This window comes from Spea bombifrons, chromosome 4 (assembly GCF_027358695.1).
Source record: "Spea bombifrons isolate aSpeBom1 chromosome 4, aSpeBom1.2.pri, whole genome shotgun sequence".
NCBI lineage: Eukaryota > Metazoa > Chordata > Amphibia > Anura > Pelobatidae > Spea > Spea bombifrons.
The window spans coordinates 73,346,126-73,371,457 of NC_071090.1; the positions used below are offsets into that span (position 1 = coordinate 73,346,126).

The window sequence follows — 25,332 nt, forward strand, 5'->3', positions numbered from 1 at the left end:
ATGAAACGCAACAGTGAGCTGGGGATGCTATGTTCTTCCGTTAACAGACCCCACTGAGTATGATTCACAAACATAAGTTAATAAGCTGGAAAATAACTGAAAAATCCAGAACTAATTATCTTGGGAGTTTGCCGAAGGAAAGCATTAGATTATGGGAGGAATGACACAACACATATCATCATATTGCTGCAAAGCCACAAATAACATTACCTTACTGACTAAGCAATAAGCTGCATTTGGTCCAGGAAACCACAGAAAAAGTACAAAAAAAAAATCTCTCCCCCGCTGCGCAGCAGTTATTTACATAGATGTAAGCGAGCGTGCTTTTGATTAAGTTTTATCAGAGGGTGGATTAATTGGTTTAAAGCGAGTTGGAGGACATTACTGTACCAGAATCAGAACAGCACACACAAAACCGGCTAACATGAATATTCAGCTAGATAAAAAGCAGCAAAATACAGAAATTTGGCAGCTGATGAGAAGTGACATCTACTGCTACAAGGCAGGAGGGAAGAGATCCTTCAATGGTAATTTGCAGGTCATGCAGGAAAGGGGGTTGGGAGAACGTCTGCAGCCCTGGATGACTCCAACATTTATTCGCAGTAATTGCCCAGCAAATTGCCCTTGCAGCACTAGATTTTATGCACAAACACACACCCGGAATAGATAAACATGACATTCGACCCTGCCCTTATATTCCTACCCGCCATCACTGATTGGTTTTCTTTTTCTATGGAACCCATGGAACAAACTTTAAAAATTAAGTTGTAAATGAATCCATATCGGCCCAGAAAACACAGTGATGCATGTATATGAACACAGCCATATACACATCTATGATTATATATAAGCATTGCAGATTTCATATTTTTGATTTGACCTGTGTTTAGTTTTTAGGACAAGCTTTCAAGAGAATCAAACCCCCTTCTATGAGGTCCAAAGCAATATGATATAGAAAGTATCCCATAGGTCAGAAGAAACGCAAAACCTATACACACACAAGAGTCTGTAGCGCTGTATTCTGGCCTAAATACATAAGCTCACCTGCCATGTCAAGGATGGGCGATGGTTTGTCTGAAGTGGAAGTCAACAGGGGTAAAGTTACCTTTTTTTCTGTCCTCCTGGAGGCACCCAATCAGCAACAAGAAAGCTCTCCCATTTTACATAATGGGAGCACTTTTAGAGCATGCACTCAGGGGTCTGAACATAGCGCAGCCCGCTGTGTTTCCCCACTGGCAGACTGGCAGTTAGGATATCACATGTTTGGAGATGTGTTTGCCCAAGTTCTGGGGTCAGGGGCCTAACTAGAAACCACCGGTGCGAAAAGTTGCCCGGGGCCCCCTAACTTCAACAGCTAGTCTGTGCCATCATTGCCCCTCCCTTCCCCTTTATACATACTCTATCTCACTCCACTTACAAAATTACACACGCATGTTCACACACACACACACATATATATATGGACTTCTCTCTATATATATATATATATATACACACAAAATTACACACACTGTATCTCACAAAAGTGAGTCCACCCCTCAACATTGTTGTAAATATTTTATTATATCTTTTCATTTGACAACACTGAAGAAATGACACTCTGCTACAATGTAAAACTGTGTAAATTTGCTGTCCCCTCAAAATAAATCAACACACAGCCATTAATGTCTAACACCTTGGCAACAAAAGTGAGTACACCCCTAAGTGGAAATGTCCAAATTGGCCCCAAAGTATTAATATTTTGTGTGGCCACCATTATTTTCCAGCATTGCCTTAACCCTCTTGGGCATGGAGCTCACCAGAGCTTCACAGGTTGCCACTGGAGCCCTCTTCCACTCCTCCATGACCACATCACGGAGCTGGTGGATGTTACAGACCTTGCACTCCCCCACATCATATATATCCCGCCCCCGCTTACCTCTCACTGCTTTCCCTAGGTTTCACCACAGGGTAATGTGATGTCATGTGACCTCCGATAGGTTCCTGTCTCCCCGTGCCGGTTCAAAATAGTTTACAAAGGACCCTTCCGACCTGGATCGGTGAGGTTCAGGTCATAAGGGACCTTTCTAAACAATTTTATACAAGGAGACGGGAAGAAGGGGTCGCAGGGGTCACACCGGGTCCCCTAGAGGCACGGGCCTCTTCGCAGCTGCGACCCCTGTAGTTACTAAAGTGTATACAAAACATTGGTTTTCCTTTTGCAGATAATTTTCAACATATTATACATTTTTTGTTATAGTTATGCACACAAACGGTAAATAAAATGAAACACTGACATTCAAATATTTTAAATAATGTATTATAAGCAACGAGATACATGAAAATGTGCATATTCTAACATCAGTTATCTATGAGTGCATAAACAGTGTGATCTTCGCTTCTATGCACTTGGGGATGCCTTGTAGAAGAGCCAAGATTTTAGTTAACTGTAGGGCGGTCTTCTGTTGTGATGATGGGTTGAAGGAAGGTGTTTCAGAGCCAAGGTGTACAGCCGCCTTGTTCTTCCTTGCAGCAAGAGCAGTTGAGGAGGAATGGAGTATAGCAATTTTATTATCTCAACATCGTTGCTCTTATCATCGTCATCACTGTCGTCATCACCCTCTTTCTGTTGGCCATAGCCTTCCATGAGCTGCTGAATTTTGTCTCTGTGTTTGTAAAAGCAGTGGCGCAGAAGGCAGAAGCAGGTGCAAATGAGCACAAGCAGCACTCCCGCACCTATAGCACAGTATATTGCCAGGTTTTTAAGGGTGGACTTTATAGAGCGGGTTTCGGTCACTTTAGCTTGTGCTCCCTTTTCTTCCGGGGTGTTCATATTCCCTGTACTGTGTGTTATGGGAAGTGGCATAGCAAAGCCATTTGATGCCAGCAAAACTAAAAAGAACAAGCGCAGATGCACAGGAGACATTGTCTGAGTTTATAGCCAGTAGCTCAGCCCTTATACTATCAATGGGCAGTGATGTCACACCGACTGCACTATGTCATAATTGGTGTCTCAAGAGGGCACACAGGAATTATTAAAGAGATGTCTCATGCAAAAAATGAATTAAACAGAGTTCTGTATGCAGTAAATTGCTTTAATAGTAAAGAAAATATTGCTTTATTTTTATTATAGTTCAATAAACTCTCTGCTTGCACCACTGTTTTCAAATAGTTTCTAGGGCTCAATTTGATTTAGATCTGATCTTTCACTTGGATACCGTCTACTTTTTTGAACTTTGATCCATCCATTCTCCCTTCAATAGTTATAAATTGCCCAGGTCCTGGTGTTACAGACAGGGCTATTGGCATGTAAGGGAGTAAAAAGGGTTAAAACGCCTCATCTTTTGCTATCTGCAAGAGCAGGTTTACCTAGTTATCTTCTCTAGCCAGTGTTCCAATTGTACTTACTTTACCCATCTGTCCTGGCTGAGGTGGAGGGATTGTGTGTGAGCACAATTAAAAGGATTTGTTACTTTCAGCTTTAATGATGACATCTAAGGTAATTTATTAAACAGTCAGTGTTTTTGAGATATTCGCTTGATTTTCCTTCAGGGAACCAAGATATTGGGTGGGATAAATATTATATTAGTTTCTCATCTCTGCATAGGACTATACACAGGTAGTAGTAGCTATAATGAAGGAAAAAACCTTGCATTTGCTGACAATGGGAAATTAAAATGGCCTCTCCAATGATGTACATACAAGGTGGATATTTTTATACATATTAATTATATACTGTACCATGACAGACTTGGCGTATACAACTGTAAACCGTAGGGTTTGGGAAAGCGACAGACCTGCTTTAAATGTGTGTTATATCTCAGATTGCACACTTCCTGAAGCTTCATATAGCTACGAAATCAGATATGCTTCGGAGCAGTTTATTCTGCTGTCTCCGCACTTTTTTTTGCGTTCCCATGAGGATCATCATCTTGTAACGGACAGAAAACGGGTAAGTTCAAAACAGAAACTTATTCCAAAAGCTATGTAGAAGTAGTGGAAAAAGTAGCCTATTTTGTAAATCTGCATGTCGCAATACTAACACACCAGGCAAGAGCAATAAATCTCAAATTAATCATTTTTGTTTGGTTGAGTTGTAACTAAACGGAAATAAACCCTGAGGTAGCTCTCACAGACAAACGCTCAATGGATTACTGGTTACATTTTGTATTGTATATGTACACAGGAAGACCAATGGTTAAGGATTTATGACTATGATGAGACACTACAAAGGTGTTAAAATACTAAGAAACCCATATGGTTTATATTCTCTTTAGCTTTACATGCATCACTCTTGAGAACACTCGTAGTGTGTGTTATTTCCTTAGAGCTTGAATTATATAACAATCATAAGCTTAGGGCTCCAACTTACAATTATTTTCATAATCGATTAGTTGGCCGATTATTTTTTCGATTAATCGGATAAAAAAAAAAAAGGTAAATTTTTGGTTTATTTAAGATAATTTAATTAACAAACTGGATGTTAAAAACAAGCATCAGAATAAATAAAAAAAAAATAAAAAAAAAATAAAAGCGAAAAATGCATTTCTTGTTTTTATTTCCCAACCTGCCCCCCCAGTTATGCACATCTGAGCCCAGACTTGCCACACTGCCTCCCAGATATGTTAACATAGGACTTGGCAGCAGATAAGAACGATTAAGCTTATCTAGTCTGCTGTAGAGACCCAGGCCTCAATCTTAGTCTTCTCTTAGACTCAGTATAGCTTTATACCTATCCTATACATGTTTAACTTGAATATATTTGCAGTGTCTTGTCTTAAATGTCCTTCTACTACACAACCTACTACATCGACCAACACCACAACACTTAAAATATCCCACACTGTGAATAACTCAACCTTCACTGGAACGCTTCAAAAGAAGAAAAACAAATCTTACCTTTACAAAGTAGAATCTGTTTAATACATCTGTCAGGAGACAAAAAGGGTAGAATTTTTAAATAAAAAAAATGTTCTAAAGATCTAAATGTGCTTTAACAATGTTCTTTTTTTGTTGAATCTTACAATTAATAACCCTCATACAAACTTTACTTCTTAAAGTTGCTGTCCCATCTACTTTGCTGAATTTAAGAGTTTTGAAACTAAACACATCATTAGTACTGTTATCATGTTATCATGACATGCCAATGCTTGACAACCAGAGCTAACAGACAGATAAATGTGTAGAAGAACATGCCTGGTCAGATTTGGCATACACACTGCCCAACTGACAAGCTTCATACACAGCACAAAGGCAAGTTAGTGTCAATGTCATGCTGTTGTGTTTTAACCTATTACAGCTATGCAGGAGAGTTTACCTCTCTGACAGCTTTAACATCAAAGTAGCCAATGGTATTTTACAGCACCAAACATAAGTGAAATGCGTACCAAGGTCAATTCAGCACAAACCTTAGTTTAATTGGCATCATCCATAAGTATATTACCTATGTATGTGCAGTAGTGCATGTCACCCGAGCTCACACAAACACACAAATCTCCCACTGAAATCAATGAAAGTTCTATTTGCATATTTATGCTTTGAGTGGCAACCACCTGCAAGTATGGGGTTTCAGCATCTATTAAAGCAAATACATATGCGAGTTGAGCCAACAATTGTCACTTGATTCACTAGAATTGCCAGAGGATGAGGAAAACTAGTACTAAAAGATTTGGACAGGATGACTTCTAGAGGATAGTGCTTAATCAGACATGGTAACTGTAACTCAAGCTATTGAGTATATGAAATGTACAAGCTTAAGAGCAACACTGTTGTATGGTGAACTGGTTCTCCCTTTCTTTTAAAGGTATTTTTCCACCTACTCTGCTTATTCTAATACATTTGTATTTAACCCACAAACATTTTAAAGAAATTATTCTTTTATTATACACTTGATGTCATGTGACACAAAGGCAAGAGCTGGAAAAATGTTGCCACAGAAAATGAAAAGGCTTCCTAAATGTTTCAATTATGTGATTAAACCTTGTGAGGAATGAATGCATGGTCGAATGAATGAATGCATGGTCGAATGAATGTGTTTAGGGTCAGAAATGGGAAAGGCAGGCTGCTTCCGGGGCAGAAATGGGAAAGGCAGGCTGCTTCCGGGGCAGAAGCCTACCACGTCAATATCTGGCTCAGTGTATAGCGATGGGCGTTATGCTGTACCATATCTGTTCCGCAAATGTTATTTTATTTAAACTTATTTAATTTAGTTTTTCAGATTTCTATTTTTTTTTCTCCAGTTGACAAACAGTTTACACATTTGTGAAATAAATATTCTTGCCAACATTTTTTTTGTGGGGGGCTGTGCCACATAGAGAATGCGTCCCAGATGCCAAATACTCTAGGTACACCCCTGCAGAATTGCTAAGGATCATTTGTTTAACATACTAGAGAGCAATCAATGATCTGTCTAGGTGGCAGGGCACAAAACAGTGCAGGCAACAAGTTATGCATAGTGTATAACACCTATGGACTCTAATTCCATGGTCAGTGGCTCAGCCTGAAAACACTGAAGTCTCAATTTAAATCAAAATAATCAACATTCATAAAAGGAAACTTTTTTGGTGCAGGTGTAGATCTGCAGCTCACCCTTAAGATTTTTTTTTTTTTTTTTTTTTTTAAACAGGTTAAAGAATGAATATTAAAGTAATTTATTATGCACCCTTCATCAGTGAGGCTGCATAAGACACTGAAGCTTCCCATAAGCATGTTCCTGGCACAGCATTCAGCAAATTTTTTTAAAAAAAAACCCCACAAAACTAACATGGCGACACCAATTGCTTTTTCCCCAGAATCATACTAGGCTAAAAAAAACGTGTTTTAGCCTGTAAAGGAAAAAATTAGAAGATATTGAGTGATTCCCGAAGGCACCTGAAACTTTAGAACCCATCTTTCAGAAAAGTTGAGCGCTGCCAAGCTGGATAGCCAGACTCGATATGAAAGCTCAGACTAAAGGGATATTTAGCACAGAGCCAAAAAAAGACATGCAATCCGAGTAGCGGTGCTGCACAGATACCAGAAATCACAGGCACCATTTCCAAATAGCGCTTGGCTATTCTCTTACCGGATATTAAAAATAATCACGTACCTTTGCTCCACGGTTTGTGAACATGAAAATGTATCAAATCTTTTAGAGACTAACAGTTTAACTGGCTAAACGATCCAATATAGGGAATTACATACTGGTATTCTTAGGCAGAATGCAGGGGGGTTTAGGGTAAAGTGTCAGTGTTTTTAGTTACTCAACCCAAAGTGTGAGTACACACATAACTCTGCGTGCATCGCGCAGACCTTCCCCGGCTGTCACAGATCAGAGTTCCCGTGCCGGTGCGGGGAACTCTGATCTCTGACAATCGGGGAAGGTCTGCGCGATGGACGCAGACAACCCCCGCTGCTAGCCACGCCTCCTTCCGGCTGCAGCGTAAGATCTACACGCTGCCCCGGCTACATGACAGGGAAGTCAGAAGCACCAGTAAGTTTTTTTTTTTGGGGGGGGAGTGATAAATGGGGGGGGGCATAAGGCATTTCTGGAGGCAGAGTGCTCTGTGAAATGCCTTTTAACCCCCTTAATGCCACTCTGCCTCCAGAAATGCCTTTTTAACCCTCTATACGCCACTCTGCCTCCTGAATGCCTTAAACCTCCCTATATGCCACTCTTCCCCATAATATTCCTTTTAACCATCTAAATGCCAGAGTGGCATATAGGGGTATAAGGCATTTCTGGGGGCAGAGTGGCACATAGGTGGTCAAAAGGCATATCATGGGGCACAGTGGCATATAGGGTTAAAAGGCATATCATGGGGCACAGTGGCATTTAGAGGGTTAAAAGGCATATCATGGGGCACAGTGGCATATAGGGGGTATAAGGCATTTCTGGGGCAGATGTGCATAACTGGGGGGCAGGTTGGAAAATAGAAGGAAATAAAACCAAAATATTTTTCTCAATCATAGCTTTTATTAAAAAAAATAGTTTAGATGAATTAACATTTACTGGTAAAAAAATTTTCCTATAGGGTCGTCTTATATTCAGGCTTTTTCTTTTTTTCCTAAATTAATATTCAGATTTGGGGGTCGTCTTATAATCAGGGTCGTCTTATAATCGAGCAAATACAGTACACTTTTATGTACAGAACTGTGATTTGTAGTGATGTAAGCATGGGTTCCCCACTAGATGTCAGTATGGTAAGAACCGCACCAAGATATCTAGTGGGTATCTTTCAAAGGCTTGGCAGCTCTTCAGCACAAGGCAAATTATTAGACAGTCCACAAACAGCCCCATATTTCATTTAGTAATCAGGAAAATTGCAACCTTCATTCTACTGGTAATGCACCCAAACAGATCTTTGGAAAAATGTCAAAGGAGCCAGACCAGAGTTACTCAGGCTTTTTGTACAACCCATGTTAAATACAAGTGCTATAAGTGCATTACAGCATATATGTCATAGGTCTTGCACCTGAATGATACACAACCCTCCCTAAGAGCACAACTGGAAGCATCCTTAGAGTTCAGTTACATGTGCAAGAAGCGTGTGAGAAGAGAATGGTCACTTGCCAGTGGGAGAAAATATTTGCATAGCACAATTACAAACTCATTTTTCAGGGCTACCAAGAAACATCCATTTCTTTCGAACAAGTGCCAAGGTGTATTTGAAATACAGGGTATTGTACACTATGGTGGCTGTTTCCCTTTAAGAGAATGACCTCTTGTGTCAGATCCTTGCTTTAAATTCAGTACGCTTGTCCCTTTGCCGACACCATTTCATGAGACCCCTGGCAGTGGGACAGAAAACGACTCTGGATAACTGAAGCACTTAGTAAACATGCCAAAAGAAGGGCGAGTCCCCTCCAGAAAAAGGGAAATCCCAGCTGTTCATTACAGACTTAGTCTGTGCACATACTATTCCTACCCACCCAAATAAAAATAATAATAAATACATTTATAAAAAACAGCAAGGCAGTATTCAAGATGATGGCCGGGAATAAATGTAATCAAGGTCTTGTATATACACAGACCACACCCCAGAAAGAATCCGCTGCAATATAAAAGCCGCTCGAAGGCTGCAGTTCCATGCCTTGATGTGCATAGATTCATAGTTGGGCTCTGGGGATAGGTGGTTAATCAACTTTAACAATAGAACCTAAATCACATTCTATCTAGGAAATGTTGGTGCATAACTGCTAGTGTTTAGTGGTCTACTAGGACCACTTACATGAATGTACCGGCACACTTTAAGTGCACCTCTTAACTCGGCTCTGAATAACTTAGTGTGCGTGGAAATCCCACAGACTGTTACACCTGCCCCCTCCCAAATGTTTCTTCTGAATCATTTATGCCACCTCCAACACTAAACAGAGGTACAAAAGCACACAAAAACAATTGTGTTTTGTTTTATCAACAAAACCCAGAATTGTAACTTACGGCCAAAGTTTGGGATTCAAAATGTATATCAATGCTTACTGAACCCTGAATAAACATAACACCACCAACAGATTCAAATATGTATCACAGAAAAATAAAAATAGTACTAGTATTAGAAAAGCACTTCAGCCCCATGCTCACGCTTATTGCAGTCCATCTTTTTTACGACATACAGTGCAGGCACTTTAAATTATTGGAGTTAAAACGGAAAAAAATTATTTTGTCTCACCTCACCCCTCCCCCAACTGTCTAGTAAAAGCAGGAAGTGTACCTAGGTACTCTTCTTTCATATGCTCAGTAGAAGCCCTACTCCAGCCAATGGGAGTAGCAGCAGCCAATCATATGCATGCTAGCTGAACAGTGATGTTTTGCTGGCATACATATGTGTTTGACAGCTACTTCCCTGCTTAGTTTATATCCTTTCAGTAGAGGCTGCCAGGGGAAAATTGTAAAAGGTACATCCCAGCCATCATATGCATTTTAATGCAGATAATAACTAAATGGTTTCCTGAATGGTATCCAACTTACAAATGTATAGGGGATTCTGTACAACACTTCCCATATGCATTGGCCCCTCCCCCCAGCCATTTCACTGATAATGTGTTTGGCTGAACACTTCTTAAAGCATGTGATAAACTTACTGTCAGTCACAGGGCTGACCCCGGGAACTCGTTCATACCCTTGTGCATGTGTGAAAAGCACTCTCTGATTTCAATGGGGGCAATTTCCTGCCATTGACTAGAGGCGTCAAGCAGCCAATCAGTTCCAAGAAATGCCAGACCACGGAGCGGGAGTATTTGAATACGGATTCATCTTCAGAAGGAGTGTCAGGGACACCAAACTGTCCCTTCAAATGAGAAGTTTCATTTTCTCAATTAGACCCAAAGACATGCATGCAGTAAAATGCCTTTGAGTCCATGTTGATTCGCAAGACACTAAAGAAGGACAGCAGGACACAAATAGAAAGTTATAAAACAAGTATATAAATAACAGCTGTCTACAAGGCCTTACTGACCCAAATTTCAACATTGAAGTATTAAAACACATTTTCAGACAGCCTCCTTAGACAAGGGATAAAAAAGGTATCAAAGTGGACGCACATATCAAACAATAACGATCTTTGCTAATATCACCCGAAATACCAACTCATTGTAATAAGCTGCTGAAAACAGAAATATAACATGCAGACACTACATATACAGAGACAGGGCCAAAATACTTCCAGTTACCCAGTGGATTGGAGTAAAACAGAAGCATCGTGAAGAGACAAGCCAGACATTATACAGCCAGGGTCAAATGTCACCAAAGCCCCAAGGATGCCCTCAATCCCATGAACAGTATCCCATGTCAGATAGATAGATAGATAGATATATTTATATATATTATCTGTGCCAAGGGGGACAAGTAACATGCCCCTAAATATAATGGCAGCTAAAGTACCCTAACAAGGGCAGTCAGCTAACATTAAACTAGGTTTGACATCAATCTCTGCAACAGTCACCTTGAGAATGGAAGCAATTTGGCACTTGAGAGTTTCACAGGAAAGTTAATTAGGTAGGGCAGCACTGAGCGGTAACTGCTGGCATATAAGGCCACGCGTCCCATTTTCAATCAAGCGCGATTCAGTACAAATACTCCACTAGATGTCACTGGATCAAGAATAGGAAGGTTAGGTAGAAGGGTTGAACTTGATGGACTTAAGTCTTTTTTTTCAACCTTATGAACTATGTAACTATGTACTAAGTAACAGACCCTATGGTGTAGTCAGGTTCCCCCAGTGTCTACTGTCTACCAAGATATACTGTTTTGTATAGACGAGGCTTAATGTTCAACAGTAGACAAGGAGTTTGAATGATACCTTTATTGGCTAACTGAGTAAATATAGATTGCAAGCTTTCAAGACCTCTCAGGTCCCTTCATCAGGCATGTTATACAATAATGTGAAAAACCTCTCTTTAAGTATCAGTCAAATAGCATGGTTACAATTGGGAAGCAGATAACATCAAAATGTCCAAGACAAGGTTCTTAGATCAGTCAATAGTGTTAAAATCAGAGGTGGATTGGAGTCATAAAAGGAGGTGTCAGGAGGTATTCACAACTATAATGGGGTCAGGTTGTGTGTTCAACAGTATAAGACAGCCTCTGGCTTCATGAGATTGAAGTGTGTTGAAACATTGGATGTACCGTGATGAATATGTTAAATAATTATCCACAATTTTGCCTGGAGATTCATTCTATGTAACACTCAGACTGAAAAGACTCAAGAAGGTCACCTACAGCAGCATTTTTTGCTGACCTCACATTTTATAGAACCCAAAGTCAGCTATGAAAATATAGTCTTTTGTTACCTCTCGTTATTCTAGGAATCTGTGCTGCTGGGTGTAAGAAAACCAGTGGTGTGTAGGTCACGTTTCAGGATTGCTTTGTATTCTGGTTATCTTTTTATATGTAACTTTTGTTATGGACTCTTTTTTGTATGAAATGTACTGTATTGGTGATTAGTGCTCTATATTTGGATTTTACATTAACTGCCAGAGCCCGGTAAAATGTCAACACAAAAGGATATCAATAACCTTCAGGAACCAGGTTTTGTTGGCTCGTCTCTATATTACAGATAAAACATTTGGCACCAGCAATAGAAGTTTAGGAGGAGAGTCTCTGCAGACATTAGTCTGGCTTGGAACAAGAGTCCGCACTGCAGTCAACGAGCCATAAGCGATCTGTTTCAATAACCAGGTTCTAGGATGACCTGGGGCCAAAACATTTATGAGCCATACCAGCAGTAGGAACAAAGACTTCAGACAAAACCAGGGGTTTAGTTATAAAGGGATCTGAGGTTTTAACTCCCTCTCTTAACTATTCGTTACTACAAGTTTCTCTAGCTGGTTCTGCATAATGCATCATTCAGAAAGAAGACTTAAGAAATCACTGATTAAACACACACACACACATTATATATATATATATATATATATATATATATATATATATATATATATATATATATATATATATATATATATATATATATATATATCAAGGTTTATTTATTTTTTTTACTCAAACACCTGTGATCATCATCATTATTATTATTATTATTATGTCTAAATTATAGGGAAAACAGAAGCGACCGTTACCATACCATGAAGTTACTTTCTAGGGACATGAACAGTAAAAAAGTTTGTGGATTTAAAAAAAATGATGAAAATGAAGCACTAGTATATGTCTAACCATGTTCCTGATAAAACTTTTGATGAATGTTTAATCCTTAGATGTACGTCAGACCAAAGGGGAGCTGTTCAAACGGAGCTTCACTCCTGATGCCATCCGGTCACCCAGTATACACGGCTCTCAGATCCCAGTTATCAGGAACAAGCCATCTACTTCAGAGTCTCTTCCCGTCCGCTCTATAAATAGAGCCTGGGACATTGGGCAGCTAATCCGGCTGCATAAAAACGGATCAGAGAACAAGTGAATCACAGGCAGGGTAGTGTTTGCAAGACACCATCACACAAGACTACGCTGTTCCGCTACAGGATTACTCCAGTGACATTAATTGATAATAGAAAAGCTGACTTTTGGATTTTTACATGTTTTTGTTTAAAAAAAAAAACAAAAACAAAAAAACTGATGCATAAAGATTGTATGCAGAAAGAGTAATATGTAACAGTGGAAGCACTACCTGCACAATTGACAACACGTGAATCAGTGATGCAGCATGTGGTGTTATCAGCAAGGTAGCAATGACAGATGACCATGCGCATTACTGCACAAGCTTTTCAAGCATGCACTCCTTATTCTAGAAGCAGTAACAGGCATAACTGGGAACCCTACAGAGTCTATAGGCGAAGAACTGCTTCCTGCATATCCTGATCACTTTCTTTCTCTGGGGCAGGGGAGCAGCATTTAGCCATGTCCACTCCATGCTTAATTCTCTTCCAGCTTCCAACCCACTTAAAGCTACTCTCAAAGTCACTTCTTCAAAACAGGGAGAGCTCTGGGTATCCATTTTTTATTAATTTAAACCATTATTTTTTGTTTTAAACCATTTTTGGTAGCAGCCAGTCAAACCCTAGTAGTCACTGCTTCAGAGTTTCCAGCGAGCACCAAACAATGTGTTATTTTACACTGACCTCCTTTCATGTCAAACAATTCTACAATCAGTCCTGCCCTTACCTCTGGGTATTTCTGTAAGGGCTTTGGTAAATTCACACAAAAACCTACACAATCATGCAGTAGGAATAATAGTAAAGGACAGATAAAATACATGAAAAACGTACCCACATATCATTTACTAATGAGCTCATCTAGTGCTAGATCTGGCAACACAATCTCCCATTAATACTATCAAATTCATGCAATGAGCTCATCAGGGGCCCAGCATCTTCTCTGCTCAGTACTGTGCCACACAAACCACGGCTTCGCAAGCGATCTACGCAAGCTCACAATCCAGCATTAGGAAGGCATATTCCTCAACACATTTTTCTTGCGATTTCCATGGCTCAGAGACAACAAGACACTTTTATGACACAGCAAACCAGCTTGTACGAGATGAAAAAGCACGTTTCAGGAATTAAAAAAAAAAAAAAAAAAAAAAGAATTATGGAGAACTGAAAATAGAGTCTATTTTAATCAGACATCAAAATGAACCACATTTAATGAACAGTGTAGATTTTATCAACAGAGCTTTTAGTGAAGGCTAGTCACAGAGGTCTATCAGTCTTAACTACCCTGCCGTTATGTGGAGATTTCTTTTTACCATGGCAGCGTGGCTCTTATTTAATGTATACGACATCTGGTTCTTATGCTTTATATGATCCAGCAGGGTTCATTGGTGTTCAGGGAAACGGCATGGTTTGAGGTCTGTTCCTGTATTTCAGCACTGTGCAACTCCCAATGTTCTTGATTTAATTTAATCTATGAAGCTCAAATGGTTCTATAGCCAACCATTATTATATGTTTTTAAGATAACCGTTCAATTCTAGAGAACCCTTTGAGTGTAAATATAAAAGGGGGGAAGATAAGAAATTATACAATTCTCTCTTTTCCTTTCCGGTCTTGTTAATGAAATCAGATGAATGTGTGTAATCAAGCAGGGCTGGAGAGTCCAAGAATTCTCCCCACCCTCGTGTATACCAATATGTGGATTAGATATCCCTGTACAAATTCCACCGACCAAAAAATGGATGGCGTAAAAATGATAAAACAAGTATTAAAATTGACTTGTTAAGAACTTGATAAAATAACTGAATGATAGTCTAGGGTGTAGACACAAGCCTTCATTTTGGTATTTGATTAATGTAACTAATATGTATTAAATGCCTATTTGAGAAGATAAGGACAATACCCTGCTATTGTTCAATGAGGCCAGTATTTGAGATTGGCTTGAAATGTAAGTTACCTAAGCAAATAACACCAGCATGCTGCTAGAGTTACACGCCTACTGATCATGCTTTCCCCCAGTATGGCACACTGGCATGTAAAAAAAAATTAAATAAATAAAAATCGCTAACAAAAGTTTGTATTTCTCTTAAGAACACTTTCCAGAGGACATGGTCCAACTGCTAAATATGTCTGCTACATCAGCAGTATTACCACAAACCAGAACATTTTTTACATTTATACCATGGGACTCACACCACTATATTTTTAACACAGCAATAATGTAGTATTGAATAAGGGTAGCAACATTTATTTATATTTATATATGAAGTATTTTACCATGGATGATACATTGAGATTTCTCTTATTTTATGTTCTGGATTCACAAACATTGCATTGTTACAATATAATAATATGCTAAAAGATTCTTGGGATCGGCAAAAGTCAGGAGACAGTTAAAGGGGGATCTCCATTTTTGTATTGTCAGAGTACCAAGCAGTGTGTGCCAATTAGTTTGTTTTATTCTGTGAAGACTTGGAGTAAAATAAGTACAGTTAAGCTATGATTTATATGCAGTGCAGCCAGTGTTCCCTACAGCTGAGTGTTGCCTTTCCGAAACAGACATCAGACACTAAAGGTCAGCTCTGGCCTGTGCTTTAATAAGAAGTGCAGCTCAGCGGGCCTAATTATCCCAAATACATATATTTTGCTATTTTTGTAAATAGAAGGTAAGTTAGAACTTAAAAAACAAACATGGCCCGAAATCACATTTTTTTTCCTTGAGCTAAGAAATGATATTTGCCTTGACATTCATGACTCAAACAGAAAAGATCTACAGAGATCTAAGAGCCGACTGTACTTTCAAACTTGGCAACACAAGGGGGTTCTATTCCAGATCGCCCATTTTTCTCAGTCCAAAGATTATTTAAGAGCTCTCTTCTGGCATCCTCTCATCCTCTTCAGTCAGAGCCATTATTCTTTTATTCATTTATAAATCTTTTAAGTGGTGTTGAATTTTTTTCTACTCCGTCACTTAAGGAGAATCTATTGAAACATATATGAAGTCCTATTTTCTGTTGATTTTTTTTTTAACCCTTTAAGTGCAGATTTGGGACAGATTTTCCCCCATGAAGCCCGGTCAATTTTCATGGTTTTGCTATAGTTACGAGGCAACATCATAAACATCATATTTTTTTTCCCGTGACTACATATAGCAGCAAATAAGGAAGAGGTCTGGGAATATTTATTTAAAATTATCTTCCAAATGTCACATTGTGAATTAAAAACATACAAACTTGATGGCCCTACTGACAATCACTTTAGCTTTTTTCTCTATTGACAGTGCCATTTAAAAAAAAATACAAGGTGTCTCTACACACCCCAGCAACATCCGAGTCTATATACATGGATAAAGTGACTAATACAGGGAGACATTTATATATATATATATATATATATATATATATATATAATCTCTATCTAATTTTTTTACATGCTTACACATGACAGCTCTGTGAGGCTGAAACTAGTTGCACAACGAATAAGAAATATCAAATGTACTAGTATCAGACAAACCATTAATTACATTGTCTAGTATCTCAAGCAAATCAACCTTAGCCGGTCTATCATTTTATTCTTTCGCCTGAAGGTTCGATCAAGTAAAAAAGCAGAAGATTATGTGTTGCATGGCAATAAAATGGATTCCAGAAATAGTTATGAATGAGGACACGTTTTACATGATTAAATAAACGATGTGAAATGTACTGTGATTGTCCTTTCTAACACTGCATTTGGGTCCGAAACGTAGACGGAAAACATTACTTTTTAATGAGACTGGTATATGCTGTCTATAAGTATCCCAAAAGATCACCTTGAAATAGTTCTACTTTAAAATATGTTGAAAACTCGCATAGTCTTAGTAACTTGTTATTTTTGTGCACTGGAGCCATAAATGAAACCAGGCACTTCAAAATAAATTTAGCAATAAGCATGGGTTTCACTGGGCAAATTCCAGCCTGCCTGCTTCCGAGGGCTCCCATTTCACTATCTCGCTCACACAACCAGGGCCCAGGCACATGCACAGTGTACACAGTCAAATCTCATATGTACAAATACAAAGTAAAATATCCATATATACCAAATTCCTTAAAGGAAACTAGGTGACAAGATCGGTGGGGGTGGAGCGGAGCCCAGAGATTAACTCAAAATTGCTTGGAATTCCTTGAAACCAAGCCTTCTCCCACCATCCAATATGCATACCACAGAGATCCTGGTTTCACCATTCTCCTGTTTACAAAGCGTGTCTCAGTCATGTCCCAACATCCAAAAAGGAACTTGATGCACCTCAAAAACCACACATTCTACAGTGCATGTTAATATAGCCATAGCCTCTGTATACGGATACATCTGAAGACCAGCATTGTCCTCTGCGGACATACTTAATTACATTTCAGTGGGCTATGTACATGTTTAATGTCACCGACAAGACTTGTGTCCAGTCCTGGTGTTTTCATTAGCAAGTTCTTGTTTTGTTTATAAAAGATTTTATTAATGATTCAATTTTTCAATACAATTTAAAACATGTCCATTAATCGGAAACTTGCCACAAACACATACATTATATATACTTACACACACAAACACATCTAAAATAGGTAAAAGAAGAGCTAACCTTGATACAGCAACTTTCTTGTGACTACCGCTACGGTATCATTTATATTGTACATCGTTCCAAGCAACAACAGCAACAATATTACAAGTAGTTACATGAGAAGACAGCTGAAGGGGAACAGGACAGGGGTATATGTGGGAAAATGTAGTTACAATGGATATATCAAGACCTCCAGATGTTGCCAGCAATAAAGAGTAACATTACAGATACCAAGTGCAAGAACTCTGCTCCACCATGTCGAATTGACATTCATTCGTAACACATAAAAGGATCTGTATATAGCTAGGAGGCTGGACACATCTGCACTTAGCCAGGAGGAATTAGTGAAGGGAACAGGTGTAGAGAACATCACAGCCCATTAAACACATTTATACACACAAAAAATGGCATTGGTTCAAAATGTCCTTATAGGTTTTGTTTTTTTAATTATTGAATTCATTTTTTTCAAGTTTGTAAAAAAATCCCCAACAGCCATACCAGAGATATAGCGTTAGAACATACGATAAAAAAGAGAGGGGCTCAGCCACTAAGGCCCAGGTTTTCGGGGCTGCATTATCTACAAAATAATAACTGCACCCAAGTCATCATTTGGAATATTTACCACCCAATATTTCTTACCTTAATAGCACATTTTTATTCTTACCAGCTATTTAGGTGGCCAAGGAATCAATAGTCTATAGAAGGAGGTTTCGTGAACAGATCTGGCTTTGCGGTGAAGGCATAAATAAAATATTTGTGCTAAAGCACATGCTTGGGGATTCGATTTTTGTTCACATTAACATTAACTAAAGTGGAACACAGAAGAAATGAGATGGACTAAAATAGTCTGTAACCTGGGGAAGCTTTGCTGATCTAGGATTTCATGCAAATAAGCATTCGGTGTTTGTATATATATGGCTTGGATCCCCAGGATTGTATTTACAGCTTGTGTTCCAAATAGATATCCAGTATAGTAAATCTGAGTGTGACGGAACTGGTATTTACACGGTTGTCTAAGGTAATGGGAAAACTGAATTTATGGAACCTTTGAATGGTCATGTTACCCACGGATTGCCTTGTAACAGATCCTAAAGTGAGCACTGCATGCTTACTCAATAGGAAATATCTGGATGAATGGGACAGTGTGAGTCAGTGGTATGTTCTGCAGTTTTTAGTATCAGACAACATTCTACACGGCTGCAGAAGCCATAATGCCTTCATTCCCATGCACAGGGGTTTACGTCTTAATTCACAATCTTTTTTTTGTCAGGGAACCTAGTTGGCGCATGGAATCAGAAAAAATCTGCTTTGTGTTGGGCGCCATGTGACCACACCATAGGGTATAACGTATTGCTCACACTCTATATTTCTAGCTGTTAGTATCTATATGCACAGATACAAAGGATCAGTAACACATCACTGAAGCACAGACATAAACCGCTGCACAACACAGATTACACAATAATTCCCACATACCCTTTGCTATTAACACCATGTGGCTTTACACTCCTCCACCCCGCAGGAAAGTTGTGCCTGTTGGCAGTAGGGGGTATATGCATCCCACCAGAACACATCAGGAGTCAAGTTACCGTGAAACGGGGAAAAAAAGAAGAAGAATACCGGAGGGCGTAAAATATTTCAACAGTGATGGAAGGTAGTAAATGCTGTAGTTCCCTCTAAGGAACTCAACTGTTTACCATAAACTGTAACTTTGCTGTCAGGTTGACAGATTAGAAAGATAAAGGTTGTGTTAAATATTTTTCCTACAAGATAAATTAAACTGCTCAAATACCCTGTGACTGTAACAAGGGCTGCACGACTTAACCCAAGCCCGCTTTCTCTCTTTTATTTCCTAATAAGGCAAATATCAAATAATCTGAAAGAAATATATTCACAATAATGTCTATTACGGTCCGATTTGGCCATTGTATAACAAACTAAACGGTGGTCACATTCTCAGAACCTCGACCAATGCTTGCAACTTTAGGGAGGGCAGCATTGCATTATCTACTATACTATTCACAGCTGACAACATCTTAAGCAAAGAGAAGAGAAATCCTCCATTGCAACATGCCTGTTAAATCACTAAACACGGCATGGATAAGAAGCAATAAAAGACGACCACGATAATACTTCACCACATTCCTATGTTGTACACATCATGTTTACAACGCTTTCTCTTGTCAGACATGTGGTTCTCATAACTGCTCCTGGTGGTCACGCATCTGCATTAACCTCTGCCACGTTACTGACGTCCAGACATCCCAAGGTTTTTAATTGCAATTTTTTCTGTAATCTAAGATAATATTTTCACAATGGAACTCACTCAAACAAAACATTAAAAAAAACAAAAAAAACTTATATTTTATGTTTCAAACTACATATACCAGAGCAACATCCATCAGCATATCCATATTTCTGCCTATTTTATGCTTGAACAGTTATGATCACATAGTATAAAAGTTAAAATAAATCTCAGATTTATATTTTTTGCGTAACATAGCCTTTGCTATTACAATTAAATAATCTGTTCCTTAAGCCGCTCCTTTGTCAGCATTTACTACGATCCTCCTTTTTAATTTTTCATACGCCCACACAAAATGTTATATTGGTTTTTTTTTTTCAAGGACGGATAAAGCCTTTTTATACCATTTTAGATGTATAGTCCAACATTTAGTATGAATAATAAGTTGAAATAAAAATTTGAAAAAAAAAACTTTTTTCTTCTATCATTTTATTATGAAAACAGTCCCATGTTCAGTTGGCCAAAATACCACAATATATATTAATGTGTCTTGAATTTAAAAAAAAAAAAAAAAAACACGCATAGGGGTTTTTTTTGCAAACATGACCCTTAGCTTTTCCAAACCTGTAATTTTTATTTCTGTTGCATTTTTCCCCACCAACCTTAACAGGTTTTTATTTTGATTTGTTTTTTTTAAACTTTTCTACAAAAAAAAAAAAATTGCTACACATAAATGGACCATCGTGTTTATTGAGAACCTGAATCCCAGAGGACAATCACCTCTACCAAGAAACATTGTTCACGGCTATCTAGCCTGCCACTGGGTAACATTTTCTTTTATAATTATTTTTATTATCTTGTCTTTACTGAGGCTGCTGATCAGTATCTGACACATATATGTTCATGGAGGACGCAAGGCGTCCATTCATAATGAAAGTCACCGGGACGGTTAGTGGTGGTTCACGAGGACATTCCCCTACAATGGGAAGCACTGGGTGGTGGAGTGCAGGGGAGCGCATACAGTTGCTTTCTTCATGACAGGTTTTTGGGCCACTTTTTTCATGACGGCATTAAACTTCATGAAGGAACAGGTTCATATTTTTCTCCCAATGATTACATTTTATTTATAGAGTGCAAGCAGATTCTGTAGTTTTATTACAATAGGAGGAAAGTACTCAATGATAATGCAAAATTGACAATAAGATTAATAAGCATTAAGATATACTGGTACAGAAAGAAATTGAGATGCATGGCTTTAACAAAACAAAAACAAATGAGACTGGCAAGCAAAATGCATAAAGCTGCATGACAAATGCAACAATCTTGCTCATTCCCAGACGAATAATTACCAATATGAAATATGAAAATTGATCCTAGAGCATCTGACCCTTTTTTCAGGGCAGATGCATATTACATTATATATATATATATATATGCAACAAACCATAGGAACACACTGAACTTACTCATGTTTTCTATTCTGATATCCCAGCCAGTATACACATAAAAAAAATGTATAATGCAAGATATTGTAACACGGGAAAAGAAACATACCATGTGTAACCAGAGATTGTTGATGGCAGTTAGGCTCCTTTAATCCTATTTATGCAGATGTGCAGCGGTCTTGAAATGAATTGTTATTATAACACTGCATCACTTTACAGGCATCTGCAAGAAAACAAAAAGAATTCCCATATGGAACCACTGTTTTAGTGTCAAGAAATGTAGATGTAGCCAATATGAGGACACACATCATGGCTGCTGGTGCGTATTATATCCACACAATTGGTTATTGGGAGATAACAGGCTGACTGCCGTCACAAATTTCTAGTTACTTGCGATATATGGTTAGCTTCACTGCGCATATTCTATTATCTTGTGTTATACTTCTTGCATATAAACAATCACTGAAGTAAAACAAATATTGGCATAGTAATCAACAACGACACATTAGTAGATTTGGTGCTTGCCTAGGCTTGTTACCCAGTTTATATATTTGGGATAGGTTTAATATTTTTTCCAAAAATGACATCACATTGAGATGATCTTTGTTGTTCTAGTAAAAGGAAACTGAACTCTCTGCTATAAGTGATTGTGTTTTCTCTAACTCCAAGTGCGCAGCTTTGAGTATATATAGGTATTAGCAGAATTCCTAATACCAACTTATAATATAAGGATGTATATTTGCATTTACTCATCCCTAAAGAGGGCCCTGCTCGCAAGTGTCTAATCTAGAGAATGTTATTTTATGAACATTTTCATACTACCACTTTATTACGTGTATAAACAACCCAATACCAAATGCACACACAGGGCATTGAAGAAAAAAACCTCTCATCTATGAAGTATTTAAAAGATCATGGTTTTATGAGCCGGACCATATGCTGTACTCCACATCTACATGTCAATAGCACGCTAAGTACGTTTATGTTAAGTACTGCGCAGATTTCCTGACCAAACCTAGGGCACAGTGTGTAGCCACTTCATACCATAATATCGGTTAACCGCAGGAACACACACACACATATCTCCCTCCTGTCAGCAGTGGTTAACCAGGGGAAGTTATACTGTTTGAACTTTTAATCAAAAAAAGACTCCTGATTTTATTAAACACAACATTGTTTACACTACTCATTAACCCATTAGAAGGCCAGCTATGGTATAACCGTTTTTATCCAAAAGGAACTAAGCATATTAAAGCATAAATGTGCCACTTTGTAACACGCAGGCCATTTGCCTTTTAGTTGCCATGCAGTATACAAGGCAAGTAGAACACTAGGCATGGATGAGATGATCCAAGACATTAAATGGACACTGAAGTGAGCACTTTAAATATGCATATTACAATTAAAACAAAAGAATGTTAAATTCCCCCAGAGATAAAAAGGCCAGGTCAATGGGGTATACCCAGTGGTTCAGCTGTGGAAGCAGCCATATACTCCTAACGATTGTTACACCACGTTATACCAGAATTCAGCATCTTAAAAAGGCATCATAATGAATCAGAATTTTAACAGAAAAGTTAAAAAAGCCCAAATTCTGTTGTCCAAGTTCAATGAAGCGCACAGAATTTGCTACTTTGTTACTTTACTGACGATTGCTCTCTGCTTCTGGGTCTTCTGCATTCTCCAAATACATCCCCCTGACGGCAGGGTTTGGGAATGGGATGGGGCTTGGATACCCTGCAGATGTTCCATAAAGGAGGACCCTTAAACCATTAAGCAAACGATGGAAAACCGATATAGCTTTCACTTTGGAAACCCCATGTGTGACGTTCTTGCAGTTTTGCCACTGCCCATGATACATTTGGAAAAGGAGGAACAATCTAACAGATTTATTGAAATTTTCAAATACCTCATGGTGAGCTATGCATCATATCACATACGACAAAAATGATGCAGTACAGATAACATCCTCTTATGTAGGGATAACGTGTTGCCTTGGCAACAAGATGCAAGGAAATGACGCACAGTTGTTTCAGTATAGTCATGCAACTGTAATGGATCTATCCACATCAAACTATGTTTGAAACTAAAATTATGCTCTCAAAAGCCAGCTCTAGTACACTCAGATGCAGAGTTCTTCCTGAAGACTTGGCTTTTGGATTGTTCTCCTGTTCAACCTTTGTTCAGTTTATTTACTAACTGCTGTCTGAACCTTTGGTACTGCGTTGTCACCGAAACTACCTCAGGCCTGGCCATTGTGGTCCTCTATGCAAATACATTGTGACAACTTAGCCATACTACATAAAACATTACTGCCCTTTTTAGATGCATCATCTAAAGCGTAAGCTTGTAAGCAGGACCTTCGGCACCTAATGTGTCAGATTGTCTTTGTCTGTCAATTCTAGTTTGGTCATACCCTTTGAAGCACTGCATAAGTTGCTCTAAAGATAAAATCAACAACATTATTGGGTCGAGACAGATACACTACACACAGTTTCCTCTCAAGGCGTGCGGCCATTCCTATTTTCTGTCTGCCAATTTCTTAACAACTGCATATCTGAATTATTAATGAACCACGCTAACGACTAACGGAACAGCACCCTGTCTGCAATTACAGCTCCATAATGGACAGATATTAGCAATGTGACCGTTTAGCTACAATTAACCACCCTGCTGGGGAGGGGGCCGTCTATCAAAGGACACGTAGGAGATGCAGAAACTCAGACATGAACAAAACACTTTCAGAATTTAAAAAGTTTGAAATAGATTAAGAGACATGTCACGTACAAACATTTAAATAAATAAGAAAGTTGGAAAATCTACACACACACGCACAAGAAAAAAAAAAGCTGCATAATTTTAGAAAAAAGTAGCTCTTGAAGCAACATTTTCATCTATTACAACTATTCTCAGGGACATTCCAGGCTTGCCTCTAAAAGAGTCCCATATGGCAGCTGATCCCAAGAGAGCCATCTTGACCTAATGATGTGAGGTGTAGGGATGTTTAGATCCACCAATTCCCTGTATAACCCTACACACCTTTCCCCACATACAAGAATGGACCACATACCCAACTGGCTCCAGCATCCATGAGTAGAGGAAGGGATGGGTTCTGTGTTGTATTTCTGGGAAGTTTGCTGGTATTAAAATACAAGTATAGAGGGCCCTTGAGATAGGCATCTTCTTATTCGTTTTGGATGTCTATCCCTTGAAAATATAAGCTCGGAATAAAATAAATCCTGTTTTCTATACTCACTCAGACATATGATACCATCCTTGGCGACAGAGCTGGAATGTGTATCTTACAAGATTTTCCAGGTATGTAAATAGACTAACTTTGTTGTTTCTCTCAGCGATATCTTAAGTACCACCCGCAAAACATGAACACAGCCATTAATCAGTGGCGTTGGACAGCTTTGCATAGCATAGATGTACACCTCATCAGCATACATAGTCGCATACACGCATTATATATATACTGGTATTTCATATTTCAGTTATTCGACATGAATTTACGTTCCGAACTAATGTTAGTCTATTTAGTGTCCATGTAATTACATGTAGCAACAGCTATCATGTAACTTTCAAGGTATCTAATTTGCTACTTTTTAAGGTGATGTTTTACATGGCATAATATAAATAGCCTTATTCAAGCAGACATTTTAGGAACAGATAGTAATAGGGTCCTGAAAAAGGAGACGCTGGGTCAACATAGCTATTCGATAATGTAAAAACCTACTACTGAGTAAGAAAACAGAACTGGAGAAAATACATTTAGCCACACGCTTAGTAAGGCAAGCACCTGTGGGCATAAAGGAAGAGTGTGTCCACAGGGACTCCTCATATAGCATATTATTTAATCAACACAAAAGTGGCCCACCAGACATAGGCTGATTAAGGATAAGGTACTTTATCCAAACAGCCGCTATGGGTGGGGGGCACAGAGCAGCATACCCCTCAATTTCATACAGATATACTTGTTGTGGTCACTTAGTTTGAGAAATCATCTTAGACACTTTGGAAGTTAAACTATTGTGCAATCTAAAGTAGCGTAGTCATTACTGTAATGATACTACTGATGGGTCCACAGTCACAACTTTGCACAAAATAACATTTTAAGTATAACTTACATTATTACGGATTTCACAAAGGCATCATCTGCTTATGAGCCACAACTCACTTTAACCTTTACGGTCTCTTTAGGTGATGCTTA

The 25,332-nt window shown here is 38.6% G+C and overlaps 1 protein-coding gene across 5 annotated transcripts in view; it reads right to left on the minus strand.

Annotated features, from left to right (window-relative positions):
- The window catches only part of TLN2 (talin 2), an 83,325-nt gene that overhangs the window by 51,188 nt on the left and 6,805 nt on the right, over positions 1-25,332 (minus strand). For 2 of the 5 annotated variants that reach the window (XM_053462064.1, XM_053462061.1), the window contains exons 2-3: positions 21,229-21,342; positions 4,879-4,907 (exon numbers count right to left, since the gene is read on the minus strand). The exons of 1 other annotated variant lie outside the window; for it this stretch is intronic. The gene's annotated coding sequence lies outside the window, so the exon portion shown is untranslated. The remainder of the gene's footprint in view (positions 1-4,878; positions 4,908-21,228; positions 21,343-25,332) is intronic. 2 more of the 5 variants (XM_053462063.1, XM_053462062.1) reach the window with 1 other exon arrangement.